Below are 14,543 nucleotides of genomic sequence, written 5' to 3'. Positions count from 1 at the left end.
ATCCGTCTTCAATTGTATCCGGCGTCCACTTGAAAGTTGCGTAGTCATACGTTGCCTTTGCGATGTTTCCCAGTGCCGTGGTTCACAAAGGCTGCGTGAAACGCACGAGAGGATGAAGCTGGTGTTCTTAATCTCTCGGAAAACGAAATGCTGGCTGGCAGAAATACTTCGGACCACTGGCCTACTTTCCTCTCCGAACCCAAACGAGTCAGCGTTTCAGTCCCAACCGTGGACTGTTTTTGTTTTGCAACAACTTTCTCACAGATTTATAGAAGAATGCAGGATTTGTCAGGACGGATTTCTATCGTCGTACCAACCTTCATCAAGGAGCAGTCGGGCCATCGAAAATCCTTGAATCAATCTTATCATGTGTATCATTAATACGCAGAAGTCACTATTTTAAGATGTGTGTGGGAGGACATTGTCCAAGGGGAAAGCGCCAGTGGATTAAAAGGTGAACCATAAACCAGTGCAGTTTCGATACTGTACACCCTTCTAGGAATATATACTGGCTGACAGGACGGCGCCTCATATGCCAAATGCACATGAGGCGTTCAATGCCCACAGTTCCCTCTCTGGGGATGTTTCCACTTTTACCACACACACACACACAAACATGCACACAATGACTTGGCATTAATCGACCTGCCTCTCTTTGGGGACTTATGTTCTCACCGAATCTCTCCCGTCTAATGCACTTTAACCTAAGCTTGGTTTCATAACGTTGCCTCAGCTCCCACAGCGCTACACGCATCCCTGCTTTTTACGTGCACTCTCATGCACTTTACATGACTAAAAGCATCGGCTAAATAGGATTCACCGTGTCTGCCGTGTTTTCTGCCCCTATAAGCTCTGCAGGCTTTCAGCTGTCCCTGTGGGTGGATGGATGTGTCACTGTGGGTGTGGGTGTGTGTGTGTGTGTTCCTGTGTGCATGTTTCGTTGTGTATAGATACATTATATGCAGTATGTTATGAGTGCGGCGTTGTGTGCAGAGGGAGAGTGAGGCGCACCAGAGTTTTTGACCACTAGCGTCGCTGTGGAGCAATGTTTGAATGAACTGGTCCGCTTCCCATTTACATCTCCTGCGTTTGAAGCATATCTACGTCATATTTTTCTTTTTGCAGGACTCTCAATGCATATCACTAAGAAACCATGATAGAACAATTTCTGTATTGTATTTTAATAGTAACAGTCATGAATATAGGTCAGTACTTATCCAATATTGGATATTACTTCATTTTCAAAACACTTATCTGAGTTGTTGCTGAAGATCACCAAAACAAATAAGAATTGTTGAACTGTTTTGTCTCTCGGCGCGGGTTTTATCCAGCCCATAATAATCACTGTCTTTAGACTCTTGAACCACTCAAGTGTAAAATAAAACCCACATTCATGACAAAGACACTGGGGTTGAATGGCAGCCATCTGTAGCAAAGGAAATTAATGTGATGATGAAGCAGGAAGTGCGTTTTCTATGCATCTTAATTCTGCGGGTCGCTGCGGATCAGCAGATGAAAGTGCTGCTGGGTTTATTTCAAGGAAGGTGACACCGTTTGCATCGAGGAACGCGTCTGTGTGTATAGTGCACTTTATGTCTTCACATAACATTGGGAGTGGCTGTGACCCTAAAACAGAAAATGATGTCTCAAATTTACTTGCGACATGATTTTCAGTATTAATTCCCATGTATGCCTTCAAAAACAAACAAAAAAATCACATTTAACCTCAAGGATAAAATGCCGTATTAAATGATGAATGCTGAAGATTCAGATTTAAATAGAATAGTTGACTGACATTATTTACAGCAAGACCTCCAAATGTCCACACTCGCTAGAACAGACCTATGGTTATGTTCGGCTAGGTTTAGGCACAAAAACCCCATTAAGTTGAGGGAAGCATCGCGGTTTAGCTTTAAATCGTTATCTCGGTAAGGTTAATGAGTTTTTATTTTATTACTTGGAAATGTCCATACATTTTTATTTTATTATTGAAAGGAACCTTATTAGTAAGTATGAAGGGAAAAGTCAACATTTTACAAGATGGGCTTCCCTACGACAGAGTCTGAAGTCTGGAGAAAATCCACGAGGGCGGTATTTGGTTTGCAGCTCTGTTTGGTTAAATACTGAAGCCATTCTCCTGTAACGTCACCTGGCAACACCCTCTTACCAAAGTAAATACCCTTTGAAGCCCACCAAACCACAAAGAGACAAGTCCAATCTCTGGCTTCGCCTCAACCCGGGCTCAGAGGGCGGCCACCGAACAGGGGACCGGATCCCAAAAACCTCCGAGATGTGAGCGAGATCCTGAGTCCGGCTCCCCGCACAGAGCGGTCGAACGAGACGGACCGGTTTCCCATAAATGTGATAGCGGTTAAATGCAGGAAAATGCGCTAATTGCGACAATGCAATGTCGGCTGAATGTGTGAGTGGCGGGTGTTTAGAGGCAGGCCAGGCGAGCGGAGAAGGAGGCTCAGCTTTTACTGGATTAAAGTTTATTGACGTTTTTTCATCACAACTCATCGATCCATATTCCATCTCCCCATTCCCTCATAACCAGCAGATCGTGACTGCATGCTTCTGAGTGTGTGTGTGTGGGGGGGGGGGGGGGGGGGTGCAGCATGTCATGTAGCAATGTTGCTAATGCACTGTAATATCTTTTTTCCTTCTAACCCTCCTGTTGCCTTCGGGTCAATTTGACCCGATTCAATATTTAACCCTCCTGTAACCTTTATATTTACTGACATATTTTACCCTTGGGGTCAATATGACCCCAGCTATTAAAATCTCCAGAAAATTATTAGAATTAATATTGTTTTCCAAGTTTAAGTGTGAGGTACTTTATGTTTGTTTGTTGACTACCGAAAGAACACCGACTTTAAACATCAAATTGACCCGAAGGCGGCAGGAGGGTTAAATACATCCAATATTGTAATGTCAGAGAAGGGCTTTACATGCTGATCGCAAATGTTGATTCTTGTGGACAGAATCACCTCTGTCGCACAAAAACCTTGACGTGGTCATTTATGAACAAACCCTCAGGAGACTGATGAGATAATTCAATGCAAGTCCACCCATTTTAGTTTTTACTCCAGGCTCATGCCAGATATTTGCATGTGAATGCAGAATCTGTGGGCAGCGGGGGAAATATTTTGCTCTCGAAAGCGTTCCGGGTTAAATGTTCCATTTGTTGTCCGAGAGGTGACCGACCGCGTTCGAGCGGGCTTTGGTTGCATGCAGGAGCACCAAAGAGGTGAAATGGATTGCCTGAAATGCAATCTTTGAACCCATTGTCATTGTCTGACAATGATTTTGGCTTTTTATTGGCTAAAAAAATTGCCAACTGGTGACTGTAAGCGGTGAAAAGGAAGTCTTGGCCCGGGTGTCCCCACTGGCTACCACGAAATCTTGGCCATTGCAATCCTGCTTGACATGGATCTCAAGCAGGACCCACCCGACTAATCGGAGTTTTGTTCTGATCTGGAAACTAGCACACGCGTGAGTGTATCTTGTATGTGAATTTAAGCATGCTTGAAATGTAATCAAATGGGTTCAGTTTATGTTTGCAGAATAAATGACACACCGACTGGTTCCAGGCCCAGTGAATCACCCGACGTCTCATTTTTCCAGCGGTTTAAAGTGTCGGGCGCCGTGCCGTTTACGTCTGTTATGCAGTTGGGGGGAAACCACAGTAAATCCTCGTGGTTTGCAGAGGTGCCGAGATGAACGCCGCGCCAAGAAAAACAGGATTGCTTGAACTCGTGTGGGGACACGGCTAAGAAACGGATATCAGATGTAAATGTAAAGAAAGACTGAATAGTTGCTCAAACTAAATGCCGGTTCAGCCTGATTGTCAGGTTATCCTCCTTCCTTCCATTCTTTTCTCCTTCCATCCTCCCTTCATTCAATATTCCCTGTCAGCCTTGCTTCTATACTATTCTATTTTTTCTTCTCCCTCCTTTCTTCTCTTGTCCAAGTTTACTTCTGAAAAATGAAATCCATGTCCGTCATTTGTATCCACACAAACCAACCGTGATCTCGGGCAGTTTGAACTTGTAGGGTTTCTTTTTCTTTCTTCCTCACGGAGAGTTTGTTCTGTATGTGTGCGCGCGTGACGAGACAGACAGGGTAATGACTCTCTCTAATCCGGCTTAGTTCAGCTGCCCGCATCATGCCGTCTGGCCTTAGTTTAATCTGAGCTCAACGTACTCGGTCTCCGGCCGGCGAGGGGTTAACCTACAAAAAGAAAAGGGGGAGGAAAAGAGAGGGGGGGGGGTGAATGAGAGAACGAGGAGCAGAGGAGATGTCCTGGAAATGGAGAGACGAGTAAAGGGTCGTGGCAGTCATCCAGACAGACGGATAGCATCGCGTTGGAAATGAGGGATCTGGATGAGGAGGCTGCTGTTAATGACCATTCAGCAGTGACCCTGAGCAGAGGGAATGATGCTCTGATACACGCACAGCAAATTAGCTGTAGAAGGAAGGAAGGAAGGACGAACAGAAGAGGAGGTATGTAGAGAACAGGGTAATCTAATAGATACAAGACAAACGCACGGCATACACAGAAAAGTGTGACAATGACATTGAACTTTAACCCTGCAGAGGTAATGATGCTGCAAGTTAGGCATGAGCTATGAATCAGAAGAGGAAATTAAAGGAAAGAGAAGCCGGCAATGGAGGGAAGGAAACAAGAGGGTACAAAAGGATATCAGAAAGAAGGAAACAAAAGAAACTGGGGAATAAAATTGTGGGAAATGGAAGGGAAGGAATGAAAACCACAGGGTAGGACGCAAGGGGAAAGGAAATGAGACGAGTAGAATACAGGCAGGAGAAGGAGATGAAACAAAAGGATAGGAGAGGACGGGAAGGCAAAGACATAAAAATATAGAAACCACAATGGGGAGAAACATCCAGGAAATTAAAGGATAGGAAAGACAGAGGGAGAAAAAGAAAGGAAGGGAAAATAAGAATGAATCCCCGCCACGATGCTCGCTTAATCCTAGCTCAGACAAAAAGAAAGAAAGAAGAAGGGAGGAAATGAAAGAAAAAGAGACCTAGAAATGAGCGAGTGTGTTCGCCGTGATGATGAAGTTGAACTGTGACCTCTGCGAAGGCAGCGACAGCACAAGGCCTCGGCTAAGGGATTAGCCAGTGTGCTAACGAGCAGAGAGTAAGCCACAGGGGAGCCATCTGGTCTGGAAGACATGAATCTTATGTGTGTGTGGAGAGAGAGAGACACACACACACACACACACGCAAGAGAGGTGGACTCAGGCCGGGGTAGGGGGGGGGGAGTTGTTGGATTAATGGACCCTTATCTCTGCCACGGTGGACCCCGGTCCGCATCTAGACGGCCAAGGCCTCGTCCTAATGATAATGCTCACGTTGGGCCTCATGAGGCATGCGTTGGGTTTCCTGAAAAAGTCCTAAGCAGCCAAGAAGAGAAATCACCGTCTCAGTTACGCCAGAGCTGCATTCAGACACAGATGTTGTCTTTTGTGAGACCAACACAAGCGGTAGGGTTTCATGTTTTCTTGTGGTTTTGAAAGGCCTCTCAAAACAATATTGCTCTCTTCAATAAAGTTTTCTCTTCAGCACAGGTCTGCAGATAATGGATCATAGTTTGGTCTTTTAACCCTTTCGATGTGTTTCACTCGACCAACCACTCAAAAGTAGACTTTAACAAATCTTTGAGATGAAAAATGATGCACAATGTCACCATGAATAATAGTTTCATCCTAAAAAGAAAATCCCTTAATTATCTTTCGTTTTAATCTGACCCGATGCTATTACTGAGCTAATGTTATTATGGCATGTTATTTAGTTGGCTTGATTCATTACTCTTGGATACGATAAACTGTTTATTTACACTTGTAAAATTGACACCAATACATGTGCTGTCTGCGGCGGGAAACTATCACTTTTGTACTTTGATACTGACGAAAATGTGATTATTCTTTGGTAAGTTCTGTAGAATCATGCTCATTTAATCATGATGGACTCAGAGATAAAGATGTCCCCAGTGTTATGTGGTATGTCATGAGTTATGACCCAGGGAAGTAGTACTATTTTTTTGACAAAAATTGCAGCAATCAGGCGCTACGGGTTATTTAAAACTTTTTCAAAACTCTGTTTCATTTAATTTGATAGTTTTCAATAAACACACACACACACGTGAAAACTCTTCGCTTCCCAGTGTTATTTTTCCTGTGAATTGAGACCAGATTTCAGCGTGAACTTCCAGAAAACACCTGGATCTCCCCCCACGCATCCAACCCTAATGTGTCCCCGTCCATATGTGTGTGTAAATAAACAAAGACGCACAAACCTCCGAAAAATACAATAATGTAAGCATAAACACGTTTAACAAGGAGGACACAAGTGGACAATGACAAATCAACAGCGTAAGTATAAAATAGAGGACTAAAGAATTAAACCTCATAGAAACATATCCTCTTTATTTCTTCTCTCTTCCCTCCCATGAAGCAAACCTCATGCTGAGCTCTGATGTTGCGTGCCGGGTCGCCTTAAACCTCAAGGACAAACTAATTTTTGGGAAGATGAGGTGGTGAGAGACATGGTGTGAGTGTGTGTGTGTGTGTGTGTGTGTGTGTGTGTACTTGCATATCTGTCTTCATGAGGACCAGTTTCAAAGCGTCAAAGGCCTGTTTGATGTTTTTGACAGGTTTTAAGGCGAATATTAGAATTGGGTTCAGGCAAGGCTTAAGATAAGGGTTAGGGATTGGGTTGTGATGGTTAATGTGAGGGTAAGGGTCAAGAGAATGCATTTTGTCAATGTCCTCACAAAGATAGAAGTACAGTGCTGGAAATGATGAAGTCATTCTTCCAATTACATGCATTCCGAAGTCTCTGATTTCAACACATTTAGCAGTCCAGCTCCTCTTGTATTCGTCATCACTGAAGAATAAACTAACCTTCTTTTTGTTTTTACTGCGCAAGCAGATATTTACTGAATCTGTTTTTGGTTTTAAGTGGCCAATCACATCTAGTTTCTCTATATAGACTGCTTGAGCTGGGATCAAATGATGGGATTTCAGTGGGCGTTATAGAGTTTTTCTGCGACTGAGAAATCATGTTTTTTCTCTCAGTTCAGTATGGTTATGCGTGGAATGTTGTGAGTTGTAATAACCAGTGTGGTCCACTGACATCTCATCAGGTCAAAATGTTTTTTGTCCAACAGCCTACTTTGGTTTATGACCAAATATATGCGAAACAAATGTAATTCCAATCGGCCTCAGCTGAACTTCGCAATTATTTGCATGCTAACTCTCTAAACTAAGATGTTGAACATGGTAAACATTACTAAATTAGCATTTTGCATTGTCAATATGAGCATTTAGCTGGTTGTAGAATTCCTTTTTTTGTAAGGTGCTACATATAAGTTTAGGAACCTTTCAATTGCCCCTCAACAGCTCTCTATCTAAATGGGGTCGACTGAGCAGGCGGCCCACAGCTCCACTCTGTCTATATTATATAACTGTAGCCACTATCGCGTTAAACACCTTTTTAAGTTTAAGTTAAATGGAATTTTTTATGGATTTCAAACCCAGCTCTGCTGCACATTGGTTTCTCTCACTCACCCCACTTCCACAGCTCATTATGTAAAGACCTGTGATCTTTTGGATCAGGCTGGAATCCTCTAAACTAAAGACATTATTTACAATAAAATAGTGCTTTTTGCTTAGTTTGTATTGAACAGCTTGACTGCAGATATAGAAAACTCCAGAACCTCCTCCACCTCGGCCTCAGTCTGTGCCTGACTGCATCCTTTTATTCCTCTAATAGGATTTCCATCCATTAGATCTTTTATCTTGACCTCCATGCATGATAAGGAGGGAGAGATGAGCTGAGGTATATTGATGCAGGGAGGTGATAGGGAATCAATAGCTCTATAAAATGGACAATCAGGCAGTGAGGCGGTCGACTATAAGCCCCGAGTGCCTGCTGGGGGTCCTTAGGGGGAATATTAACTCTGTCGGTGTGTCTGTCTGTCTCGCTGAAGAGTCTCTAATTAAAATGTACAGCCTGTCTCCTTCTCGTTATGTCTGTCCTCAGATTAAAAGGTAAACCTGTCTGTGGGAGACTGAGGTCATTTCCCACTGAGCAGCATGTTCGTCAGAGAGGCTACATGGGACCGTTTCACCGAGAAAGAAACGGCAGGAAAAAAATGAATACAACAAAATAGAATAAAAAAACAAATGTATATAATGCAAGTTAAATATTAAAATAGTTAATTACAATAATGAATGATCTATATTTAAAATGGTAAGTGAAATTTAATTATTGAATTCAAAATGATCATTTGATATGGAAACAGTAATAGCTCTTATCATTTAAATTATTATTTACTTATTTAATTGCGCTAAATGATCTGCTGCTGCTACAGAAAATGACAGGCATTGAGCTAAAGCGGCATGAGAATAATAACTTTAGTTGATACACATGGAGCACAAAGGCAAGGATTCTGTTATCTTCAGGGAAATTATTTCACATTATGATAAAAATAAAAATATATATCTGATCGACAGAAACTTCTCACTTTACCAGGTATAAGTGTGATAATAGAAAACAAGATGGATGAATGAATATTTTCATGAAAGTGTTTTTATGTCTGCACCATTTCTTAAATGTAAAACTCTTGAGATTTGAGTCGTTCTGCATCATATGTGATGAAAACACCTTACATTTAGCAGCATAGAAACCTCTTTTTGTATACGCACATGTCCATAAAGGCATTTTAAAGATATTAACACATTTCACTGAGTGACACAGACACACAAACGCCCCGGCTCTCACGTGACCTTTGACCTCTCAGACAATGGCCCGGGTCATGCTGGCGTCTCCTTTGGTAGAAAACGTCACCTCCTGCACTGCTCACACTTGCTCGTCCCATCTGGACCGTCTCATATGAACACGGGTGGACCACTCGCACTCCACACACACAGAGGTAAAGAATGCCTCTGCCGATACGTGTGTGTCTGTGTCGCGTGTGTTTATGTATATGTGGTGCATGTTGTGTACATGTGTTGACTCAATAGCTTTTTACCAATGTAGGAAATTCTTCCCCAGGTGCTATCCATTTTCCTGTCAGCGCGGCGCTTCCTCTCCTTCTATTTAATTCGATCACTCCCACATACACGTTATTGTGTCGACACAATACTGTACGACTACATTCATGCTTTGCATTGTGACGAGGCAACGGGGTGGAAAATCCTACAATTTGAATTGGGGGTGTCCTAACACGTGACTGCAGTATCATCTAATCTGGGCTACGTCACACCCCTTACACAAATGGATTGCTACGCTTACATTGATTTTTTAAAATATAATTCTGGATCCTTTTAGTTATTTGGCCTCCGAAGAATCCTTCAAATCAAACAATCTGAAGAGGAGATATCCCTTCTTTTATGACAAGCTGGGGCAAAGCATTGTGGGCCAAAGAGGTTGCTTATCACTGAAGCAAAAGCTAAGCAGCTGCATTCAATGCGATCGTTTTTAGGAATATATAATACATATGTATTACTCTCATGGAACTCTTTATTTTTCTTCTACCTAATCCAAACTCTGCCTTCATCATCTTCCTCAAGCAGGAATATAATGATTCTACACTGGGTTGTCTCTGTCCTCCGAAGAGCGTTTTCAGCTTTCACATTCCTCCGTTTCTTTTCCATTTCCCCCCCTCAGCGCTCACAGAATCAAAATTGCTTTTGTTATTGAGGGCAGGATTGTGTAAATCGAATTGTGGAATCGAATTTGCGACGCTCAGCACATGCAACTGCAGCCCTCAGAGCGCTCTGAATGTATTTGCCATGTAAAGCGTCTATATTTACATTACTGACCTTGTGTGACCTCGGTTAGGAGAGCGAGAGAGAGAGAAAGAGAGAGAGTCGGCCATTACAGACATTACCATGAATGTCAGAATGAGGTTGTCCATCAGAGCCGCCGAGTGGACATACCATCTCAGGTAAGTAGTACACTCACATAAGCACGCAGCTGGTCCATGAAGGATTGGAGAGACTTGGATTTGACAACTTTTAAGCGAACCAGGGTCGAATCATTGCTTAAAATAACATTCTAGTTTCCAAATCAATCGGCGAAATCCTGGAACGTCACAGATTAAGGTCCATCGTGTTAAGAAACCCGAGCAGTCAGACAACCACAACCACCTTTTAAAGTAGATTGTCCAAATCACTTTATTCAGAAGTAAAACGGCGAGTGCTTCTGAAACGTCGTTAATAATATTTCACCGCTCAGGAAAACTGTGAGTGCACAACTCCTGTGACTATGGCGGGTTAAAGTTGAGGCATTTTGGCCTGTTTAAGTGAAAAATGCTTTTCTCCTTACTCTGATTTGTCTGCCTGTCTACACTATAGGCTCGTTTCTAGCTTACGGATAGACACATCTTCATCTTTACTGACTACATACGCACGTCCTCCACACATCAGGGCTGTGGCGTTACAGGCCGAGTTATTGCTGACGGTAAAATAACAAAACACATAAAGCCAGGCTGAAGAGTCGAACACACGTCTTAGCAAAGCTGCTGCAAGCTTCCTGTCCACTGAGATAGTCGCGAAGTGAATGAAAGAATAAACGTGACCAATTGCACGAGTCGTGTGGCGTTTTTGGCCCGTTATCAAGTAGAAGGGCACTGGGAGACCTCAGCCGAGGCCGTTTCCACACGTGGAACATAATGTCGGATTCCCATCCGCTACCAAAAGGCCGCTGAGGGATTTTCCCGGACACCTCTCTCGTCTCTTCTTCGATGATAACCCCTCACTTGCTCTCTCTCTCTCTCTCACATTTATTTCCACATTTCACATGTGGACTGTGCTCGGGCTGATAAGGGGCTCCTACATTATATTGGCCGGGGTCCTCCAGGGGCCGCTTTATCCGTAAATCACCGTTCCCAAAGCACTCAGCCACTCGAGGCAAAGGAACGGGGCTTCAGGGTGAGACCTTCTGTCTCTTCAGTCACGCTGGGGATGTTTTCATCTGATTCGATACATCGCCGACTTGAAAGTGTTGGAAAAAATAATCGGGCATTTTGTTGTTGAAGTCTCGTCAAAGATAACTTGATGCAGGAGGTAGAGATTCTCGACAGATGTGATCTCTTCTTCCTTCCAGCACACAATGAATATTCGACACCACTCTTCGAACGGCTCCCTGAGATCGCCCAAGGCCTGGAAATCTTTAAAAGCTTGCCGGCCCATGCCTGCTTCCCGGAATTGTCTCGTGCAAATGTGCTCATTTGCCAGAAATCGGGAATGGAAAAGACAGAAAGAGATTACAGACACATGGTCTCATGGTAATTGTGTCGAATTCCTGATCCCTCATCACGTGCAGCTGTCGTCCTTTAATGTCCGCGGGGATGCGAGATACATTTGTATTTGTATTGTGTTTCCGATTCATGGAGATGAGTGTCAAGACCCCCCTTTTATAGGGGAGGAACAATTTAGAAAGAATGCAAGAAAACACATTTTCGTTAACCGACATATGTCAGGCAGAACATACATCCAGGCAACCGGCTGTCATGTATTAAAATGCTCTCAAAACACGTGGACCAGATCCTTTTTTTTTGTACCAGGCTATACGGCAACACATTTATTTTCTGCTGTAACGTTGGCCGTTTTAACATCGGGGTCTATGGGCTTTGACTCGCTTTTGGAGGCACCCTCAAGGGGCCAGTCGAGGAAGTGCAGTCTTTGGACACCTTGCCGTTGGCTTCAGTTTTCAGCGCGAGATGTTGCCGTTTGTGTGGAAACACCAGATGTTTTCAATAAAACAGCAACTATGACTGGTGCGTTAACTGCCTGTCAAATTAAACAGAGCATGCCGGGCAAAATTCCCCCCCGAAGTTCACGTATTACCTGTTGCTGTGTAGCCTGAAGCAACGGAGCATTTAAAAGGCTATTTTCAATGCATGAAATGCACTGGGGTATATCACTTCCAGCGAATTTCTCAGAGGGCACTGAGGAGAAAAAAGCTTCAGCATTCAGTTTCAACCAAATATTCTCTGGTCTAGCTCAGCTAACAACCTCATCTCTCCCTGACTTGTTCAACCAACTTCAGCAGCCTAGATAACCCTCTCAGCTGTCCTAATGTGTGTTACAGATGTGAACTAACCAGTTCTTCCCGTGTGCATGAGGGTCCCCCTGTACGAATGAAATAGTAACAGATTTCAGAAATGACAGTTGGCTATGAAATAGCGACTTCATGGAGGAGAGCCTTTCCCACTTCTCCACTTTGAATTAATATAAAATGTAAAATGTATTTCTTTGCTTTAAAAAGCAATAAAAGAATCCGCCTAACATTTAAATCAGTCATCATTTGATTCCATTGACTTTCAGATTAGAGCTAAGATATCTCAATTTTTGTTGTCACAGACAACATAAAAAAAACTCATTGTAATCATAAGCATCCTTTACATTTGGTTATCGAATAATTGTGACTGAGTGCAGGACATCTTATTAAAAAAACATGATATTATCAGTGCTCTCTGGTGAAAATGTAATACCAAAATGCCTTATTTCTCCTTAACTATAAATATTCAGATAATATATCCACATTTACATACTTTTCTTCAAAACCTTCTTTTCTTTAAACAAAAGAAGCCACAGTTCTCAAAGTGTAACACTCAAAGCTATAAATAACTGTCAACTTAATCCTATACAAATTGAAAAATGTTCGAACCAAACTCGTTTTGTATGAATCCGGGAAAGCATCCGTTATCAGCTTTAGATCCATGAAAACTTTCAACACTCTTCTGGTCAGCACCGAGACATTGAGGTTGATACCCAGCCTCATTCCTAAAGGGCCACAAACATATCAATAACTTCCACCACGCCGATGTCCGTGTCGGCTGGTCCAGCAGATGTCACTTTTATTCGACTGTGCGGGTCGGCGGCTCGCCTCACACCTGCCTCCGGCTGGCCTTGATTGTGTCCAGGCTTTACTTTCAGAAGGTTCTTATGTCGAAGAGCACGGCCAGACGGAAACGCCGACGTCAGAACACTAATTGAAAATGCCAAATGCTGATCCATCAATTACTCTGAACACGGCCTCTGTCTGGCCCTCAGCCCGACCTTCAACCTCACCTCACACCCCCACCTCAAGCCTCCATATGTGATCTGCAGACCTCCCTCGTTCTCACTGTCCCGTTCATTGTTAGTGTTGGAGCTCAACCCCCCCCCCCCCCCCCCCCCCCACAGAGGCTTCCCATGGACGACGATGGCAAAAAGGTCAAGACACGGGCTGACATCAATCTGTGGCCTTGCCATCCATCCCCCCAGCCCCCGTCACCACCACCATCCACTCACCCCCGCCTCCCTATCTACAACACACACACACACACACACACTCGCACACACAGGTCCAGCTAACAATAGGCCCTCTCCATCTGGGTGTAAATAATGATGATATTGTGATGGTGAATGGTGCCCTGTGTCCAGGCGATAAGCCCAATATAGTTATTGCAACATAAAGGGGGGTGAGGGGGGGGGGAGGGTATCCTTTATCTGTGTCATGGCTTACCGTGTGTGTGTGTGTGTGCGCCACACTTCACCCTTTTTCCTCATTCGCGTCTTCTTAGCTTGACCCCCCCCCCACACACACACACACACACACAACGGACGCTTCAGCTCGTTCTCTATATGATTGTTTGTGTTCCCCCTCCTCGGTCGCCCGGTGTTGTGCACGTATCCATTGTTCTCTAATACCCACTCTCCTTCTTCTCTCCCCGCTCGTCATTAATTATCCCCCCACAACACCACCATGGGCCATTTAGCTTCATTTGCATGCCACGTGTTATGCACTTGACAATTAAGTAGCCAGTCAGGATCAAATCTGAGACCGGGACGGGAAGGAAAGGCTGTGAGTGGGAGGAGTCAGCCGGACAGTCAAATGAGAATTGTGTTCAAGGGAACTTATTTAATAGTTTCCACTTTTCCAGGCTTCCTTCCAGGTGTCTTGGAGTAGCCTTCAAAACGGAGGACTTTGAGGGCTCGTGGTACTGTATGCTTCAAACTAGCCCAGATTGATCAAGGTGTCATCAAACCCCCGTCTAAAGGCGGAGTAGATTCTACCTGTTCTGAATGGCAGCCCCCTGAGATGGGGTGAAAAGCCCGCTGTCATAACCCCCTGCTGGCTGCTTCCTCAATCTCTCTCTCGCTCTCTCTTTGTTGTGTCTGTGTCTCGATGCCGTGAGTTGTACCAACGAATGGGGGGGGGGGGGGGGGCTCGCTCTGTCGTTTTACGGAAAGTGACTTAAGTAGCTGTGTGAACGATGAAAAAAGAGAGCTTGTTATTTCCACACCTCGAGAAAGTGGAAGAGGGTGCTCTGCTTCCCGACAAGCGCTTCCTTTTTGAAGCATGCTGAGGCCTTTCGCGTGTTACAAGATGCCGCTCCCTGCCAACAGCAGCAAAGCCCGTCTTAGTGGGTGGCAAAGGGAACGGTTTTATTTGACCACTTTTCCAAATGGTTTCATTTCGCTAATGGTTCCCTATCTTCTTGGCTTTTAATGACCATT

General features: G+C 43.9%; 1 protein-coding gene across 3 annotated transcripts in view; it reads left to right on the top strand.

Moving 5' to 3' along the window:
• Positions 1-14,543, top strand: part of pik3r3b (phosphoinositide-3-kinase, regulatory subunit 3b (gamma)) — a 173,891-nt gene that overhangs the window by 116,346 nt on the left and 43,002 nt on the right. Inside the window, exon 1 of one of the 3 annotated variants that reach the window (XM_056414562.1) lies at positions 4,450-4,506. The exons of the other annotated variants lie outside the window; for them this stretch is intronic. The gene's annotated coding sequence lies outside the window, so the exon portion shown is untranslated. Of the gene's footprint in view, positions 1-4,449; positions 4,507-14,543 lie in introns of those variants that run through there. 3 annotated transcript variants of the gene reach the window in all.

The sequence above is a fragment of the Pseudoliparis swirei genome, chromosome 5 (assembly GCF_029220125.1).
Source record: "Pseudoliparis swirei isolate HS2019 ecotype Mariana Trench chromosome 5, NWPU_hadal_v1, whole genome shotgun sequence".
NCBI lineage: Eukaryota > Metazoa > Chordata > Actinopteri > Perciformes > Liparidae > Pseudoliparis > Pseudoliparis swirei.
The sequence above is the reverse complement of the archived record's forward strand: the minus strand, read 5'-3'. Positions and strand labels throughout refer to the sequence as shown.